Source organism: Rhinolophus sinicus, chromosome 1, assembly GCF_057876585.1.
Source record: "Rhinolophus sinicus isolate RSI-liver-muscle chromosome 1, RSI-T2T, whole genome shotgun sequence".
Taxonomy (NCBI): Eukaryota; Metazoa; Chordata; class Mammalia; order Chiroptera; family Rhinolophidae; genus Rhinolophus; species Rhinolophus sinicus.
The window spans coordinates 83,910,363-83,930,308 of NC_142501.1; the positions used below are offsets into that span (position 1 = coordinate 83,910,363).

General features: G+C 38.4%; 1 pseudogene; it reads right to left on the reverse strand.

Annotated features, from left to right (window-relative positions):
- Window positions 1-18,537: 18,537 nt before the first annotated feature.
- On the reverse strand, window positions 18,538-18,961 carry LOC109452864 (ATP synthase F(0) complex subunit g, mitochondrial pseudogene; annotated as a pseudogene).
- Window positions 18,962-19,946: the final 985 nt, after the last annotated feature.

The window sequence follows — 19,946 nt, forward strand, 5'->3', positions numbered from 1 at the left end:
ACAATCCTACCTAAGGCACAACAAAATTGGGAACATTCAGATTCACCTCAATGTAGGAGAGCCTTATGTTACGCGCACGCGCGCGCACACACACACAGAATTGCCTGATGGTTTACCACATTTTGGTTATTGCATGGCTTTTGTTTCTTGACTTGAGTTAAAAAGATTGTAACAAAGCTCCCATAAAGAAGAGACCAAGTAAATAAAAATCTCATATTTGTACTGTTACACTAATAGGCTTAATAACAATAATTCACAACATCTGCAATCATAAAATAAAAACTTCATTACCATTTCAACGCAGTCACTACAAATTCTCAGGTTAGCCAGTGCACCAGCTGTGTCCTGGTGCTTCCCAACACAAAACAGCAATTCATTCCAAATTACTACTCTCTGTTAGTGACTCTTGCTCTCTGGCTCCCATCCCAAACACTCCTGCTGTTCAGGTCTATTGTCTCCCCTCACTAGGAAAGCCTTTTATTTTCTGGGAAAGCTTGAAGGATTGTCTCCATGAAACACTACCCTAATCTTCTAACTTCTGATTTTCCACTATACGACCTCCAACGTTCTGAGCATACTTACCCTTCCTTTTCCTCTACCTAGTGGCAGGTAATATACATTTTTAGAAGGTGTATAGAATATTTCACCCAAAGGATGAAGCTGAAGGAGTTAACAAAGCTCAAGCTGTTCTGTGGCTTTATAAAATGAACTAGTCTAAGATTCAGAGAATGAGTTTTAATCTCTGCTTATGAACCGTGGGGTTGAGAAAACGCCCTCTCCATCATTCCTGCCATGGGCCTCTAATCATCAAATTCTATACAAAATTACAGGGGGCTTCCTTCTGAGAGTTTATGGCCTCAGAACAGCAAGTTAAAAAACCAGACTAGTGGAAAAGGAAGGATGGTCTTTGAGCGACAGGGAACACATACACTGCTTAACAAAAATTTTATACTACTTAAGAGATCATACTTAACAAGTAGTTCATTTGTATGTTGCAAATTACTTATATATTCCCTCTCATCTGGAGCTTAAACTTTTTTTGCAATCCTGAATATAACTGAAAGGAAAGAATAAGAGGATATTTGATCTTGACCTTATTGGTGATATATAAGATTTCAGGAAATTGTCTCTCGGGTTAACTCTTCCAGCGCACAAGCATAACCAAGAAAATTGTTTCTTCCAGGATATGGAACTCCAAGTCTATTAATTGTCAAAATGGGGGCCATTTAAATATTTCCTCTATTTATAATTTCTAATCGATGCTAGAAACAATTGGGAGAAGTATACTTTTTTTAAATCTTCTTTTTTGTTGTCATAACCTAGTACCTTGTACAGATGACATCACGTTGTTTTCTTAGGGACCTGCGGATCTGTTTGCAAAGCCTCTTCACATCTTTATCTATGAGCAGGTGGATACCCTACTGAAGCCGTGAGCTTGCTTGAGAGACCATCTTCCGCTTGGAATATAGCAGCTGACTGTAAATGATATTAACCCAAGAGCACGTACCACAGATATCTTAATTCTCTGATGATGTGCCCATTTTGACTCTATCAATAAAAGAAGACTTCTCTGCCTGCTGACATAAAATGGAACTCTGCTGAGATGAAACGTGTCAGCCATTCATAACACCACACATATTTTCCCAAGCAGCCCATTATACAAATAAAATGTTGTCCTTACATGGCAAATTTACAAAGGCGCAAAGTAAAGGGGCAGAAGAATCTGTCTGCAGGGTTCCACTGCACCAGGTAGAGATAGCTATAGGGGAAAAATTGATAATAAATATAGTAATGGGCTCATTTTCATACAGTGAGCTTTTAAATCTTGACAAGAAATTTGCCACAAAGAGGTATAGGCGTTGTGATGTGAAAAGTGTAAACAGAGCACCTGAAAAATAGATGCATTGTAAACACAAATGCTAAGGATGAGCTAATGTAGTACTTATTACTTCTATTTAATCTCTTCGGCAGCTAGCAAACGGTACTTTATGTATATTTCAAGACAGAAAAATAAAGTGACATCTGTTTATGGAGTGCAATGGCAGACCCACACATTGAGGGTTGTTTTGACAATTGGTTTCTAAAAATAGACTTAGGACAAATATAAGCATTCTTTGGCATGGTTAAGGCATCCCAGAATGCCTACATAATCAACTCCTGGTATTTGAATGCCTATTTTTAGGAGAACCCAAGGAGTAAGTTGTAGTCATTTTGGAGACACCTATGAGGCTCCTAGTAATTCTCAGAGGGTGGAGTTCCATTATGAATGTGAATGCTCGGAAACAAGTTCAACTTAAAGGACTGAAAATATTTATTCTGACAGCACTGCCGTGAACCTTGTTTCACCATTCTAATATATTGTATTAGAATACTCGTACGCCATTGCAAATTTACTATACTCACGTAGATAGCTTTTACAGGCTGGGTTCAAAATGTACTATTCTTGAAAGGAAATGAGAAAGTTTCAACTCTGAACACAAGCAGTCAGGTGGCTGTGCATGTATCAGTGCCAGCATGTGATAGAAGAGGTCAGATTCTGGGGGGCAAGATAACCTGAAACGGGAATCCACTCACACTATTTGATGGCTCCAATTTGCTACAGGGTATGACATTCAGTACCTGGTGTAGACACAGGATAGACATATAGTGTAGCTGGATAACTGTTTCTGGGTTAGTTGAAATACAGAATTAAAACCTGACAGCCCCTTAAAGGATACAGAAACTTCAATTCAAACTCTTCAACATATATATGGGAGAGATATCCTGTTGAAGAGTGAGATATATGTGTATACACATATATATGTATATATATATATATGATTTATATATTTATTTTATTGCACTTCACTTTATTGCATGTCACTTTATTTAAAGATGTTGCATTTTTCAACAATTGAAGGCAAAACCCTCCAGCAGCAAAAAGATTATGATTCACTTTATAGTAATACTAACTGCATTGTGGTGGTCTGGAAACAAAGCTGCACTATATCGGAGGTATGCCTGTACATATGTATATACATATGCAGAATGTACAATATTTTTGTTTAGAAAATATCTGTATATTTGAAATACATTAAATAGCTCCATGTGCATGGCAATCATCTAGGAATAGTACACAGTAAACCAACCTAATCAAAATCTATATTAATTAGAAATATGTGGTGTAATTCAGAGGACAGGATACTGTCAGACATAAAAGTAAATGAAAATCTTGATTTAAACAAACAAATAATGCTGATGTTTTATCAACATTATAGGATTAGATTCAAATTTCTTATCTTCATGGTAACCTCTAACAAGTCTTTCTATAGTTTGATACTTGCTTCATCCTTTACTACCTTCACATGCTATCTTGACTTGCATCCTTTATATTTCTGATAAAGACCCTCTGAACACTTTACATTCTCTCTTCTTGACCAAAAGATTTCTTTAGATTGATTCATTTTCTAAAGGCCAGGTAAGTTGCCCTGTCATTACAGTGCCTTTTGATTTTTAGAGACGATTATTCTAATTTCAAAATCTTTCTTAACTTCTCAGAAACTCAAGCCTACCCAAATTAACAGTTATTTCAAAAAGAAAAATGCATAAATATTAAATGTCAGCTAATGCCAACTTGAATTTAGGGGTGAAGGCAGAACTGGAAATGGGGGTCAGAAGAAGGGGATAAAATTAAAATCACTCTGATTAAATTCAGCCTATTGAAATAGTTCACTAAAATGAGAATGATCATTCACACCCTGAGGCAAAATTACCATTCCTTTCTGGATGGAATTCCTAATTTTGAGAACTGCAAATTTGCTAAAGTAGTAGATTTGTCCAAAATTAGCTTGTAAAATGCTTGCAATAAGCAACATCTCCAAATCATGGTCAAATGGCATTCTGTACTGATATAACAAGATATAATACCTTACATAGGTTAAAGTATAATTATGAAAATGTATTCCATTTCTTCAGGGTTTTATTACCATGTTTTGCAAATTTAACATCATATAATGAGCTGATATGAGCCAAAAAACAATACAATTATATGTCTGGCAAGGATATCCAGCCTCTGTATTTGAGAACCAAGGGAGACTGTTCTCAAAAATGTGTGAGATTTTTTTCACCTAGTGAAACATAAGTCTCATAAGTTGTCTCAGCAAATGAGAACTATTCACTAAAGGCCTTTAGTGTATAAAACCCTGCATGGTAATGATCAAATGACAATATTTGTTTAACAAAAAAGAAAAGAAGAAAATCATAGTACAGTAGGTGACACATATAGTAAGAGATCAACAACAATCAATTTCTTTTCTGACATTTTAATGGGACAAAGAGAACAGGAAGAGATTACGGGTTGGAGGAGTTCTCAGTGTCACAGTTGGGCTTACAAGGCTTCGTGCCCTCTCTTTCTGATCCTTTGCTGAATGAATCAAGGTGCAGGTTTACAAGATGGCTAGTTTGGCTCATAGGCGTGGTAAAAACAAAGCTTGCCTTCTCTCATGGGAACAGAATCCACAGTTTTGTCTTCTTTACTCTTACATTCTTATAGAGCTGAAGAACAATGCAAATGAGTGGTGATTTTGGAAATCATCTGTACAGTTAACGCCTTGACAGAAAAATCAGTGTAGTCCTCTCCCCTTTAACAATTAGACCCAAGTGGCCCACTAAGACTTCATCTGTTGGAAAGTTATTTGGGTTATTTTTATATTTATACAGTCCCAGGTAAATCCCAACAGGGTTATAAACGACAGGAATCTTCAAGCCTACATGGCTCCTGATATTTTAAATAGCCCAAGTGGCGCCAAGTCCCCTTGAAGTCAGAACCCCATCTGAGTGAGAAATTCTCACTCTGTTCTTGCCTTGAAGAAGATCCAAAAGCAGCGACTCAGTTTCTCTGCACCTTGTTGGGATGGAATCTACTGAGGGAAATTTCTTTATAAATAACAACAGGATTAGTGCCCCAACAATAAAACCTTTGGTTTGTTTTTCTCTCCACAGATGGGATGGGTTTGAATAGTATAATAGCTCATGAAGAAAGAGAGTTTTTTCCCTCCCCCTTAAACTTAGTTGATCCTGACATGTTTTGGCAACAGAATGTGGTACAAGTGATGCTGTAGACTGATACTTCCTGCAGTCCCAGGAGAATCCCAAATGACATGGAGAGACCACCTGGAGGAGAACCCAGGGGCTCCAGTCAACATCCCTGACTGAGCTTCTAGCAACATAGGAGTGAGCCATCTTGGACTGTAGCCCCGCCTGGCCTCTGGAGGAGGGCAGCCTTACCTGCCAGCAAACGGAGCAGAAGAACTGCCTAGCTGAGCCCACTTAATTCCAAGGATCTTTAGGGGTAAAATAAGATTGTGATTATTCTAAACCACTAAGTTTTGGAGTGGTATGTTACGTACCAAAACCCATACAGACCTTAATACTCTCCAAGTTTGCTTTGAGTCCAATGGTACTTATTTGGAAGATGTCTAGCTGGGGGATATCTATGTTTTTGAAATATTTTTTCTTAAATGTAATTGTTTTGAGTGGATAAGAATCAAAGTTGGGGCCATGGTGGCCAAGCCATTAAATCACTGGGAAAAAGGTGAAGCCAAATGTGAAGACAATGATTAGTGCTGGGGAAAAGGTGTCTGTGTCAGGGTAGGGCTGCATCGGTATCATCGGGTCACAGGAACATTCCAGTACCCCTTAGGGGAAGGTCTTGGACTTCAAATTTCTGCCCAGATTTTTTTGAGTTGCATGACTGAACCATCATTTGTTTATTATTTTCATATTGAATTAGAAGCTCTTTTACATAAATATAATTTTCTTCAGCATCTGTTGATTTTTTTGGACCATGAAATTTAGCAGGAAATCAAAGGCATGAAGACTTGCATAGCATGATGCTGAGTTATGTAAGTTTGAAATAAAACTTTATCTAATTCTGTCACAAAAATCTGTTTTTTAGAAGCATACGGCCTGACAAGCTCATATTACTCACATCCACATTTGTGAATGCCACCTCACTCTCTTCCCGAGATGATTTTGTTGCTCAGCAGCTTGATGGGCTAGTAGAAAATACATTTGCCAATAGCCTGGGTCAGGTGCCAGCTGCTTTGGAGCTTCTTTGATTGCAATGTCCCTTCTGGAGAGGACAGGTTGCCAGAGAAGTAGCAGGAGTCAGAACTGAGTCAAGGTCAGGAGACAACAGACATAGCATCAACACTGGTGGAAATTAGCAGCGTTCACTGTAGGATGCAGACATTAGGTACAAGGCCAAGAATTTGACCAGAACCATTCAGACTGATATAGAATTTTAGGGCCCTCTGTTCTCTCATTTATCTTATGGCAAAGCAGTTAAATTCTGAGAGAAGGAATTGGCTAGAAAGAGGGTAGATTATTTCTGTGCCCACTTAAAAATAAGAGCAAAAGGCCAGATTCGATTAAGGATGTTGGCTTTGGTCATGGGCATTGAGCCAATAATGGCACTAAAGTACTAGGTGAGTAAAGAAGAGGTAATAACAGGAGGTGCAAAGTGTCAAGCCCAGGAAGTAGGCAGAGAGCAAGAATGCAACCGTAATGGACGGATGGCAACTGAGAGACAGAGAGCTCAGGTTTGGGAAGCAGAACTTGGAAAGATTCCTGAATGCAAATTGGTACAAATGGTGGGAGATTTTTAAAATGTTATCTGCAGTTAAATGGGTAAGGAAAGGAGGGAGCAATAATAAGCACCAGAAAGATCACTGGATTAAGAGTCGTGAGGTCTGCAGTGTGCACCTAATTTAGAAGCTAACTAGCTGAGTGATCTTTAGTAATTCATTTCATACGAAGAAATAAATAGCAAAATCAAGAGGATGTATGGTACCAAAACTTGACTTGGAGTGTCTACTTACTACCAGAATACATGCTGCATTCCATAGGGATGAGCTTCTAAAATGACTGGACTATAGATTATGTATTCAAATTCTAAACAGAGTCCCATCTTTGTTTACATTAGAATTTTCTTATATCTAAGATCCCATTTAGCTGTGACTCTGTTATGCTTCTTTTACTTCAGTCTTGAACTTATGAGTCAGAGTTTATTTTCATGGTGGTGTTGGTTGTCACCTACTAGAAAACCAGCTATCTGTGGTTATTGATGTTAGAAATGTGGGAGCAACTCTTGTTCTCACTCTGGACCCAGATTATTAAGTGTGGGGAAGAACGTGGGCATCAAGGTTTTTTTTCTAACCATCTTTTATGAACCAAAATGAGGGAGGGTTGGCATGAGTGTGGTCAGAGATGGGAATCTACAAAGACTGGGGAGGGGGATTCAGAGAGTGTGGACCTCAACACTGTCTCTTGATACTCAGAGTGAAGGGACTTGTCTGAGGGTGAAGGGCAGTTAATCTTTTGTTTAAAAGTACAAATGTCTGTGGGACAGAGACTCTGGTGTGTCACAGTGCTCCAGTAGTTTCCCGAAACAGATAGGGAAGCCAGAGGGCAACTGTCTCATATGGACTAAGAAATATCTGACCCCACATAGGTCATAGCATAAGTTTTGACAGTTGTTTGTCTCTGAGAGGCCAAAAATATTTTGCTTTTCCCTCCAAAATGCTGCATAAGAGTGTTCTGGGATGCATATCATAATGGAATAATGGAGTCCCAGCTTCCTCTTCTCATCCATGGAGAGGAAAGAAAAATAGGCCCTGGGCACAGATTATACTTTGCTTTTAGAGTGAACATACATACCATCCGTTTTATCAGTATACATTTCTGACTAAATTACTAAGTATCATCCTAATCATCACCATCACTATTGCCACTCTCATTAAGAGTGCCTACTTCACACCAGGCACTGGGCCAAGTACCAACATAATGTAATAGAATACTCCCAAGAATGCTAGAGGTTGATATTTTGGTCCCTGTTTCATATATGAGGATTCTTTAGGCTGGTGGGTAAATGCAAAGTATTTAACAACCAGTCCCAAAACGTCAGTGATGGATCTGAAGTAGTGCACAGATCCTCAGGTTGAAAATGAGCTCTCGTCTTCCCCTTACTCTTTTCCTGGTTAAGAACAATTCCTTCTTCAAGTCTGTGTTTAAATACTACTTCCCTTTGTTATACCCTCATAACACTGTCCCTAAAACTCATCACACCTGTAGTAGCTTACTGATAGTCTGTCATCTTCACCAGAACGTGTTCTCCTAATCAAGTTCCTCATACTACCTCTCCCCGCAAAAGCGCTGGACAAATGTATTCTTTTGTGTGTGACATCTATCAGTTATCATCCAAATCAGTTAAATTCTGTATTTTTATTATGATTGTAATCATATAAATACTTCCGATTATGCTGGAACCAAGTAGTGATGTTTTAACCATTTGAATTACTTTCCTACCACCTTCAAATGGATTTAACAATTCTTCCAAGCCTGAGTGACTATCGCAGAGATGGCCAGGAGGTAAAGTGTATCATGGTGCCCATTTCATTGGGCTTTATCAGTTAATTGGAATATTGCATGTGCAGTTGTATACTTGCTTCTTTATTTATCCATTAAAATTGTTCTGAAATTAATCATTGTATGGCATTATCTAGGTTAGGAGTATATTAAAAATACAGATTCAAGTACCAATGAAATAATGCAACAGAACATGATATCACATATAAATAATTTTTTTTTCTAGAATGTGCTTTTTCTTGTCCTTTATGAATTAGGTTTGTGACAGATGGGAGATAATATGGGTCATCTGGTGGTAGGAGTCTGCCATTATAACAAACACCTGTTCTGGGGTATTATCCTTTCCCCCTTCTCTTTATACCATGTTTCCCTGAAAATAAGACCTAGCTGGACAATCAGCTCTAATGTGTCTTTTGGAGCAAAAATTAATATAAGACCCGGTTTTATTTTGTTATAATATAAGACCGGGTCTTATACAATATAATACAATATAAGACCAGATATAATATAATATAATATAATATAATATAATATAATATAATATAATACCGGGTATAATATAATATAATACTGGGTCTTAAATTAATTTTTGCTCCAAAAGACGCATTAGAACTGATTGTCAGGCTAAGTCTTATTTTCAGAGAAACACAGTAGTAGTAGAGAAATTAGTTCAAAGGAAATATTTCAAAAGAAAACAATAACAAGAATTACAAAAGATATGCAGAAACAATGGAATTCATCATTGTATTTTCATGTGGTTCTTCTTGTACTACCTATTAAACAGCAATGGGGAAGGTGAAACCGAGGGTCTTCTGACAAAGGGCTTGTCTGGACCCTTTCCATATCTCCTAAGGCAAATGGCTATTGCAGGCAAGTCTCATCTCTTCGTTTCTGGTATGTGCTCTACATATGAACATTTGCTCCAAAGCAGAGGATTTTCAGAACTTTGTGTAAGAAAGAATTACCTGGGGAGCTTATTAAATACTCAGATGCCCAAATTCTATCAAGGAAGATTCTGATTGAGTAGATTTGATTGGGGGTCCAGGAATCTGAACTTTTACAGAACACTCCAGGTGATTCTGATGCATAAGTTCATGGACTAAATACTGGGAAATATGAGTCTGTTGTTCTTATCTCTAATTGCACAGTAGATTCATCCAGAGAGATTTTGTAATCTACTGATACTCAGGCATTACCCACAGAGATTCTCATGTAATTGGCCCAGTGGAATGTCTGAGCATTACCACGTACATGTGCTATTTAGTCAGGGCTGAGAACCACTGATCCAGGGGTCCCAAACCTGCAAGATGATAAGGTTTACACGGGCTTGCCTGATTAAGCTACAGATTGGTAGGGTGGCTCCTGGAGAGTCTGATTTGGAAGGTATAGATTGAGGTGTGGGAATCCATGTGTTTAATAAACCAGTGAGCTGATTGTCATCATTAGTCAGTTTGGGATAAAAGACATTATGAATGAGCTTATCAGATGATTCACTATCATAGTATAAAGTGGAACAGAGGTCCCTGGGGTGGTGAGACCTGGGTTAAGGAAGATTTGATAAGAAAGAAGGGAAGACCAGAGCATTGACAGGTAACACGAGCTTGTACGCATTGGGCCTGGGAAGAATATTTCAGTGGTTGGAGGATATTAAGAGCCATGAAGAGAAGACAACACAAGAATTAAGAGAAAGTCCTACATAGATTTTTCTATTTTGACATTTTTGCGTTGCCCTGAGGCCTCAACAATTCTAATGGGGAGAGTTTTAAATTCTGCTTGAATAATAAATAATTTATGATATAATTAAACAGTTTTAAAAAGTTTATGATTTTTAAATTTTGGAAAAAATTTAAATGAAGACATTTAAAAATATTGAAGCATTGCATGTAGTGCCTTTCACTGAGAATCCATACTTTTCTTCAAGTTTTAAATGGTTAACATTTATAGATGTGGGTTTAATGTAGAACTCGGGCTCTCTTTACTACTTTTCATAATAGGGAAAATTAAAATTTATTTGTGTGTATGTGTACATCTCATTGATTCTTTACGTATTCACCAAGGGTTACTATGGTTTGGGCCTTTTTAGATTTTTTTAAATCTTTGTTACCATAAATTAGGTCCAATAATCAGAGTGCAATGTGTAGTTCCAAAACCTTATTGAAATGCCCATAGACATTTGCCATATTGGTATATTTAGAGTGAAATATCTAATTTCTAGAAACGTTTAACAAGACTGATGTGAAACACATTTGTTTAAGGATACTTTATGTACTGAGCATTCTCAGAGGAATTAATTAAGTTTCATTTATCTGACATAGGGTTGTTTATGATAAATTCTCAGAGTTGGCAAAGTAACAAAATGGTAAGAAAATATGAAATGGTTAAATCCATGATTCAATTGTGAAGATGTTTCAGATATTCTCTTGTAGCTTTGAATGACTCTACTGATTTGGCCATGTCAATCTACTGTATGAGAGTGCCTCCAATTAAGCAGCCCTTCCCTGGCTTCTCCTCCCCACTAATCCTCACCCTAGGCTGCCAACTCCCCCTTACCCCAGCCCCCCCTTTCCCTCACCTTCCCTTGGCTCCTAAATTTATTCTCTGATCAGCTAGTGGCTAGAAATGATAAACAGTGGTGGCAAGCAAAATGCTGTGCTAATTCCATCAGGAACTCGCCTAATAAACAGAGCTGATGGTTACGTAAATATAGGCTGTTTTAATAAACACTATGCGTTTAATGTCAAGTATTTACTGAGAATCCAGGGCGAAGGGAACCACTGAATTAAATGTTTTCAGTGGTAGAAGGGTTCGACAACAAACACTGTCCTTGTGTCTGAGCATTAGTCTCTGGAACGTAGACAGTGCTTCTTCTGGGCCATTCGCTAGTCTTCATCACTTCCCCTGCTTCTAGTTCTGTCACCCCACTCCCTGTCCCAATAAAGAGTGTTAGCCAATTCCCCTAAAAGGGTCTGGATGAGAATGGGTGAATGTGTGACTCCCTGGAGTCAGAGGACCATTAGGAAAGAATCATCTCACAGATGGCCTCTGCAGGAGCCCTGAGTGTTATTTTCATAAGTTATTTAGACCTAGTTCTATTTATATCAGTTATGTGGTCTGTGTAGTGTTTGGAAAACATTAGTGGAACCTGCCAGGACCACCATTATTAGAAATGTGAAGGACTGGAAAAATTAGGCTTTTTAAAAAAACTGTTTTTTGGTCTCTGAGGATTCCCCATGTGAATATTTTCCAATTTTGGGGTGGAGGAATAGGAAAAATGTAAAAAAAAAAAATTTCCTGCCACAGTTTTACCCAGTCTTTGGGTCACTGATCACAGTGTGGATCGTGTAGCAGTAATGCCCCCTGAAAATTTCCAGGGTAATGCCCTCAGCGTGTGTGCATTTTATTTTTAAGGATGGCACGGTTAGCTGAGGTCTGTGGTTTCAGGGTAAAAAGCTGTTTTTAGAAAATACTAGATTCAGCTTTTATGTTGGTTGACAGGAAAAATGTTTAGAGATTTTGTTACTTCTGACAAAACAGCTGGCTACAGCTGTAGATTCATTTATATAGATAGAAAACTCCAGTTGAGAAAATGCCAAGTGTAATAGGTTGAGCCTTGTTGAAAAATATGGCAACAAGGCACTGTAGGAAAAATTACCTGTTCCTTTGTTCACTGGGTGACCTTCTTATTCAAATCACTTTTTAATGAACATACTGGTTTTCTCTCTTGTTACTGATCTTCCAGTGCTATCCATAAATATCAAATATGGCCCACAAATTTCTTCTTGGCCTGTTACTCTACTTTCTACTGTCTCTGTCTTCACTTATTCTTGTGTTAAATAAATTATTTAAAGGCATAACACCTCAAGACTGAGAAGAGTCTCAGAGATTCTTTACGCCAATACTTGCACTTTACAGAAGAGAAAACCAGGTCCAAGGATGTTCAGTGACTTGCCCAATGTCACAGAGTTTGTGGGAAGATCGGGACTTGACTCCCTGAAATAGGCCTTTGTTTGTCTCACATATAAAAGCTCTCTTCACAATGAGACATTGCCACAGTCCAACTCCGTGTCCTCTAGCACTGTGTTCACTGGTCTCCCTCTGCCAGGGAGTAGGCACCACACAGAGCATGCAGGGTGCTCTGCAAGGGGGGAGGATGGTAAGAAACAACTGCTGTATACCCAGCTGCAACAGGGCTACCTCTTCTTATTAGCCTTAAAGAAAGAGCCAATAAGCGTAATTTATAGACTTCTGATGGCTTTGCCAGTTAGCAGGCAAATCCAGAACTGAGTCTCCCTCATTCCACTCCACTTCCTTCAACTTCTAAAAATGGATTCTATGCGTATGACATGTTAATACGGCTCCAATGTGGGCATGGAGCTGATAGAAAGGTGGGAAATGCAGACCACTGGAGCAATGATATCAAGAGAAATTCAGATCACACAAATAGAATAATAGCTCTCTGCAGGGAATTTCTACCAGCATGTGAGTTCCTTGAGCACAGAGACTTGGCTCTTTGTTGCATGCCCCAGGCTTAGAACATTGCCCTGGTATGTAGTAGATGTTAATGAATATCAGTTGAGTGAATCAGTGGAAGAAATGGCCCAGGTGTGAGGATATTCATATATATACACCTAAACAAACCCTAAACACACTCAGAACATACACTCTTCTCCCACTACACCTACCCTTCTTGTTCCCTCAATTACTCAGTTAATAATATGACCAGATGACAGTAATTATTGAGAGCATGCATTCCTTGGTCATCGAGGTGCCCTCAGTTCCTTTGCAGTCATGCTTCTCTACTTACATTTTAATTTAAAAATTATGATTCCTCGACAGTGGAATTGCAGCTGGTGAGGCCCTACCTTTCAGCAGTATGGTGTTAGATTTTCCCTGGTACTGCTAACCCACTGAGTCACTCACTGATTTTCTTCCCTTTGGATCCTTATTCCATTGTTCTGATAGGAAGCTTATTTTCAGGCTGTGTCCAACAAAAAGAAAATGGAGGGGTGAGTAGATTTCCATTTCATTTTTGGTTTAGAAACTAGTTAACGCTTTGGGAAAGTATGCTATGTGTGTGAAGGACAAATAGCTCATGGAGCAATTTTGAAAGTAGCCACCACACAACACATCTGTATCAGCTGACATTTAACAAAGTTCTCATAAAATAAGAATGAAACTTTTCTTTTGACTATCATATCAGCATTTGGGATATTAATTGTGCATATTTAGAGTAACACAAAGATACTTTCCTATTGGGAATTCGAAATAATTGTAACCTCATATATTCTGGATACTAGCCCCTTATCGGAGGCACTGTTTGCAAAAATCTTCTCCCATTCAGTTGGTGGCCTCTTTATTTTGTCAATGGTTTCTTTTGCTGTGCAGAAGCTTTTAAGTTTCTGGGTATCTACCCAAAAAATCTGAAAACATTTAGAGATAAAGACACGTGTGCTCCAATGTTCATTGCAGCTTTGTTTATGGTGGCCAAGACATGGAAACAACCAAAATGTCCTTCGATAGATGAATGGATGAAGAAGTTGTGGTATATATACACAATGGAATACTATTCGGCGGTAAGAAAAGATGATATAGGAACATTTGTGACAACATGGATGGATCTTGAGAGTGTAATGCTGAGCGAAATAAGTCAGACAGAAAAAGCAGAGAACCATGTGATTTCACTGATATGTGGTATATAAACCAAAAGCAACAAAAGAACAAGACAAACAAATGAGAAACAGAAACTCATAGACACAGACAATGGTTTGGTGGTTGCCAGAGGGTAAGGGGGGTGGGGGTGGGGGGTGGGAGATGAGGGTAAGGGGGATCGAATATATGGTGATGGAAGGAGAACTGACTCTGGGTGATGAACACACAATGGGATTTATAGATGATGTAATACAGAATTGTACATCTGAAATCTATGTAATTTTACTAACAATTGTCACCTCAATAAATTTAATTAAAAAAAAAAAAAAAGAAATAATTGTAACCTCACAAGGACATAGACACTGTAGGAATTGCCAGAAGCCAAGAAAGGAAGGAAAGACATTTGGCTAGTGAACAAATGAGGTCAAAGATGAGGTATACCCTGGGGTGAGCGGTTAGCATAGTTAACTTTCATGTTATCACCCCTGCCTCTGTTTTTTACCAGCCTCTCGAAAATGTAGTATTGGTACCCATATGTGCGTAATAACACAAATTCTCCATCCCCTGTTGTAGAAAGGTTGGAAAAGCCACCTGAAGTGCCTCTTTGTAAGTTATTCTTGGCCAAGGCCTGTGGCAATGTGTTTTTAGATGCATTAGAACTTGGGAGTTCTTGTCTAGATCAGTAGAAATAGAAATATACTGTGAACCAAAAACGTGATTTACATTTCTCTAATAGCCACATTAAAAAAGTAAAAAGAAATAGGTAAAATTAATTTTAGTAATATATTTTATTTAATTGATATCTAAAATATCCTGTCAACATATTCTCAAAATTCAAAAAAAATATATAAATGAGATGGTTTGCATCCCTTTATCATACTAAGTCTTTGAAATCTGGAGTGCATTTTACACACACAACACATCTCATTTTGGACAAGCCACATTTCAAGTGTTCAACAGCACACGTGGTAAGTGGCTACCGTTATTGGATAGTACAGTACTAGATTGTCGAGGATCAACATGGCTGATGTAACATATATAGTCCTTTGACATTTCTACAGTGTTATTACCTCTGTTATTCCACTTGAATTGCACAGCAATTCTGGCAGTGGTTTTATTAGTGAAGAAGCCACACGTAGATATGGTAAGTGAATGAGCCAAATCCTGGTGGAGATATCTTTCTTGAGTCATACTGCTTTTCAGTTACCTACATTCAAGAAAATTGCCATATCAGTTTAGGGACTCTTTGGCACAACAGGGGTGCTAGAGAACAAGTGACATTGGTATGACTGACAGGTGAAGATCACCTTTACATCTGGCCACTTGTCAGAAACTGCAACAAAAAGTAGGTATAATGGCCAGTAATTCATTATAACAAACAGTCCTAGTTAGGAAAGGTGGAATGTGGTTCTGCAAGAGGAAGAAATAATATGCTAATGCTTGGGATACACACGCCTGTAGACAAAGAGAAAATGATGAACATACTTACACTTATTCGTAGAACTTGTCGGTCACCCAATGACAGACACTGTGTTGGATACACAAAGTTATCCAGAGCTTACTGATGCTGATCAGTAAATAAGTAACATTTCAGTAACATTTTTTTTTTTTTTTTTTTTAACAAAAGTATGAACTGGGTTCTGTGGGAGCCCAGAAGAGAAATCCTTGTCTTTGCTTTGAAAATGGGAGGAGTTATTTGAATTGAATCTTAAAGAAGATATATTTTACTAAGCAGACCAGGTGGGAGAAGGTTGTTTCAGGCAGAGAGGACAGCAAGTAATAATGAGGCAAACACTTACTTAGAGCTTACATGTTCCAGGCACCGTTCTAAGCTCTTTACAAATCGAATCTAATTTTATTCTCAAAGCAACCCTGCTAAACATTTTGTTCTAAATCCAGTAGGAAGCAACTGGACTGGAAGTGGGCAAGAACAAAAATAAAGAGGCATGTTAATGTGCAGTTTCAATGGTCTAGTCAAGAGATGATGAGGTTTGGATAGGGAGCTTCCAGAAGAATGCCTAAATTTGTTCTTTTGAGCAGGAGAATACGAGCTCAACAGAGCTACACTGCATAGCTCAATATAAGGGGGAAGGAAAAGTGGTGGATAAAATTCATTGTTGGCTGACCAAAGTAAATTAATAAATTAGGGGAAGAAACATTTAAACTCGTCTTCAAAGATTTTGAGCTTTAACCTATGCCCTAGAAAAAGGAGTCAAAAGAGAATACACTGTTCTTTGATGTTCCTCCCTAAAGCCCAAATGAGGAAAAGAATTTAAAACAAAACCCAAAACCCTTATATTGTATTTTAAATGGCCACAATAAATCTGCTAGAAATAATGCATGTAGTTTGGGTTGCTGAAGCATTACATTTCCCAGTTACTCATTTCCCTACAGCCGTCTTATTTATGTTGCCATCATTTACTGAGACAGCTTCTGCAAAGATATATACCAGTGTGGATGCTTCCTGTTGAAAGTATCAGCAGATTTGATTTAAATAGGCTCATGAAATTAAAATGTTCAGAGACAGACTAAATTAAGGAGAGGCTATATCCAGTGGCCTATCATGGTGACCAGTGACCTGGCTTTCTGTCTTGAGATGGCCCCCAGCAGCTCCCAAGGCCATTTGTTTTCTTGTTCACTTCTGCAGCCTCCACATCCCAGAATTTCCAATACAATCCCGAGATTCACTTAGTCCATACTCGTATGTGCCCATCTTTGTGGTAAAAAGATGCTGTCCTCTGGAGTTAGGGCTGGGGTCAAACCCGTACAATTCATAGAGCTGAGAATGGGTGAAGCAGGGGGTTGATTTCTCAGAGGAAATTTGGAGTTCTCTTTCCAGAAGGCAGAAGAATAAAAACTTGGGACACTTGGGCAATAAACAGCAAGTGTCCACTAATGCCGAAATCTAAATGCTATCTTTTAATCATCATCTTAACTTTGTCTCTCTGCAGTATGTGACTCCAAATACTTTCCTTTGAAAGACTCTCGTTCCTTGCTTTAATGACACCATTCCTGCCCATTCCTCGCTATCGTACCTCGTTCTTCTTCAGAAGATCATCTCCCTCTGTCTGCCTCTTAAATGTTGTCATTTCCCCAGGCTTTGCTCTTAGCCCTTTTCTCTTCCTACCCTGTCCCCAAGTGGGTAAACCTAACCTAAGTCTTAACTATCATTGATATAGAAATTCTTGATCTGGGTTCTGCAAATTCTTAAAAGATCCATGTAAGACTTGAAGAGGTTGATGAATCTCCCAGAAATTGTATGCACATATTGTGCATATATGTATGTATATGGTGAAAAATTGACAGCTTTCATTCGTTTTTCAAAATGGTTCATGAGCCAAAGTTTAAAAACCACTTTTAGTTATATCATTGACACCTCAAAGTACTGTCTCCCTTCAGACTTTTCTCCACAGCTCTAACTCTGCCTTTCCTACTCTCTATCTCCTATGGGTGTCCACTTGGCACCTTAATTCAGATCAGCATACTTGTTTTATTAAAAAAAAAAAAATTAGGTATGGCCCTGTTTTATTCAGGGCTGAAAAGTGACCCTTGTTCTCCAGTGGTTTACAGTTTAACAAATCATACTGATTCACTTTAAACTCAATATTTACCTTCATAGACTTCTTTTCTTGTATTCATCTTTTTACTTAAGGACCTTCCTGCCCACGCTAGAAACCCAGGAGCCATCCTAGCACGTCCACGGTTATGCGGGCAGGGGGAGATGAGTCCCTTTAGATTACTCTGTAGATTGAATATTTCCATTTTACATTAAATTGTAATTTTAATTTGAAAAATATTCCTACTGTTTGCTGGTACAAACCATATAAATACAGTTTGACAAAATATGTCCTGGTCAGTAGGGATATATTAAAAGTAGTGATTTTTAAGTGTGCTGAGCAGAGCATGTTCCACTAGAGAGGTAGGTACATAACAGTTTTGTTGGGGGAGCAATGTGAGGTTTTATGTTTGTTAACAAGGGTTCATAAATTTAAAAATGGAGAAACACTCTCCTAGAACACAGCCACTCCTTAAAGAGCATATGAAATCTACCACTAAAACTTGTTTCCACCTTCCAGATCTGTTTAAAATCCCTCTCTCACGTTTCCACTTCCATTGCTGTTGCTTGGGTTCTGGGTCCCTCCCAGCACCATTTCCCTGGTTAATTGTTCTATTGGCAAATAGTCCCCTTCCTCTTTTGGCATCCAATCCCACTCTTTCCCTTCCTCTCTCTCCACCCTACACAGGAAACCAGAAATCTATTTTTTTTCTTTTTTTCTTTTAATGCTGGTCACTCCAGCATAAAATCATTTATTGGTTTCCCATTTTCTACAGGAAAATATTCACATTCTAAAGCACATTGGATTGTTTTACAAACCTTTTATAATTTGGCCTCTCCTTACCTTTCCAGCTTCACCCACTCTCCTCTTTCCTGCCCTATTTAAAGTATATTCCTGAACATTTTTTTTTTGATATAGAAAATGCTGATTTTGACATATTTTATTCAAATACCTGTCTGATCACACATGGTACAAGAACATTCGAATAATAAACCCAAAAGAAACAGATGTGAATGATTGGTCTTCAAACATTATAGCCAATGATGCCACGCTTGCCTATGATCTCGCCGACATAAAACCACATCCACACCTCAGTGGCCACTAAACCATTCAGCAGGGCTTCCTTAACTGTGAGCTGTTTGAAGCTACCAGTCTGAGCACTACTGACTAATTTTTTCAAGTTCTGAGTAGCCGTAGGGATCTTAGCAGGTTGGAGGAACCAGCTCAACCTTGGCATAGTGCCAAAATGTGGCCAATCGAGGCTTCGAGTAAGTCACAGCCGTATTTAGCAGCGCCGGGGCCTTCTCTGCGAGGTTACGGACAAACTGGGCCATAGTTCTAGGATGGAAAGTCTGTGGCCTCGAACGGCCGGCTGAATGTCACCCCCTGAAAGGTATTCCTGAACTTTTGAGATGCTTTCTTCGAAGGCAGCCATGGCCTCCATAACTTGCTTCGATTGTCTTGTCCTCTACCCATGATAGCATTTCCTACTTTTTCACATTATCAGGATGAGAAATCAAACACTCTCATAACATAGCCCTTAGCTGTGGTGACCTGGCAGTAATACACTCATATACAGAGAGAATATTATTAATTCTTTTATTCAAAGAGCACTTATTTTCTGGGCACTTATTTTCTGTCTATAACAGATGTTTCCTTACTGTTTCTAATCTGCATAATGAGCGCAGGACAAAGTATTTTTTTCTTTATTTAGAAACAAATTTCTGCATCCTGAAATTTAAAACAGAACTACAGAACATGACCATTTCACTGACATGAACATTTTTTTCTTCTCATTAATCTTAAACTCTGAAGGATTTACTGAAGTCTCATATCTCTTGATCAGACACTTTAAGAGTTAGGAACAGTCACAAAGACTACAGCTGGGAGATAAGATGTAGATTAAAAGAACCATTAGCTCACAATGATATTAGAGAATCATAAGTGTTGAAGGCAATTTGGATGAGGTTCAAAGTACAAGTAAAGTGGGAGGTAAAGGCTGTAAATAGTTTTTAGTGCCCAGTATCTCAACTTTTTCCCTTGGAGCAGCAACAGAGGAATCACATCACGAAAGATGAGGTAATTTGTTAGCCACTATCTCCTTCTTCATTCTGCTTTATTCAGAGACGTTGTATGTCTTCTGGTTAGGAGAGCATCCTTGGAACCGTATTCTTAGGTTTGAATCCCTGTACTTGACCTCACTGTGAGATCTCAGGGAGGTGCTTAATACTCCTATGCCTCACTTTACTCATCTTTAAATGGGCGCATAGCACCTGCATCAGGTGGTATGGAGAAGTTTCAATAGACAGTGTGTGTAGAGTCCTTAGAATGATG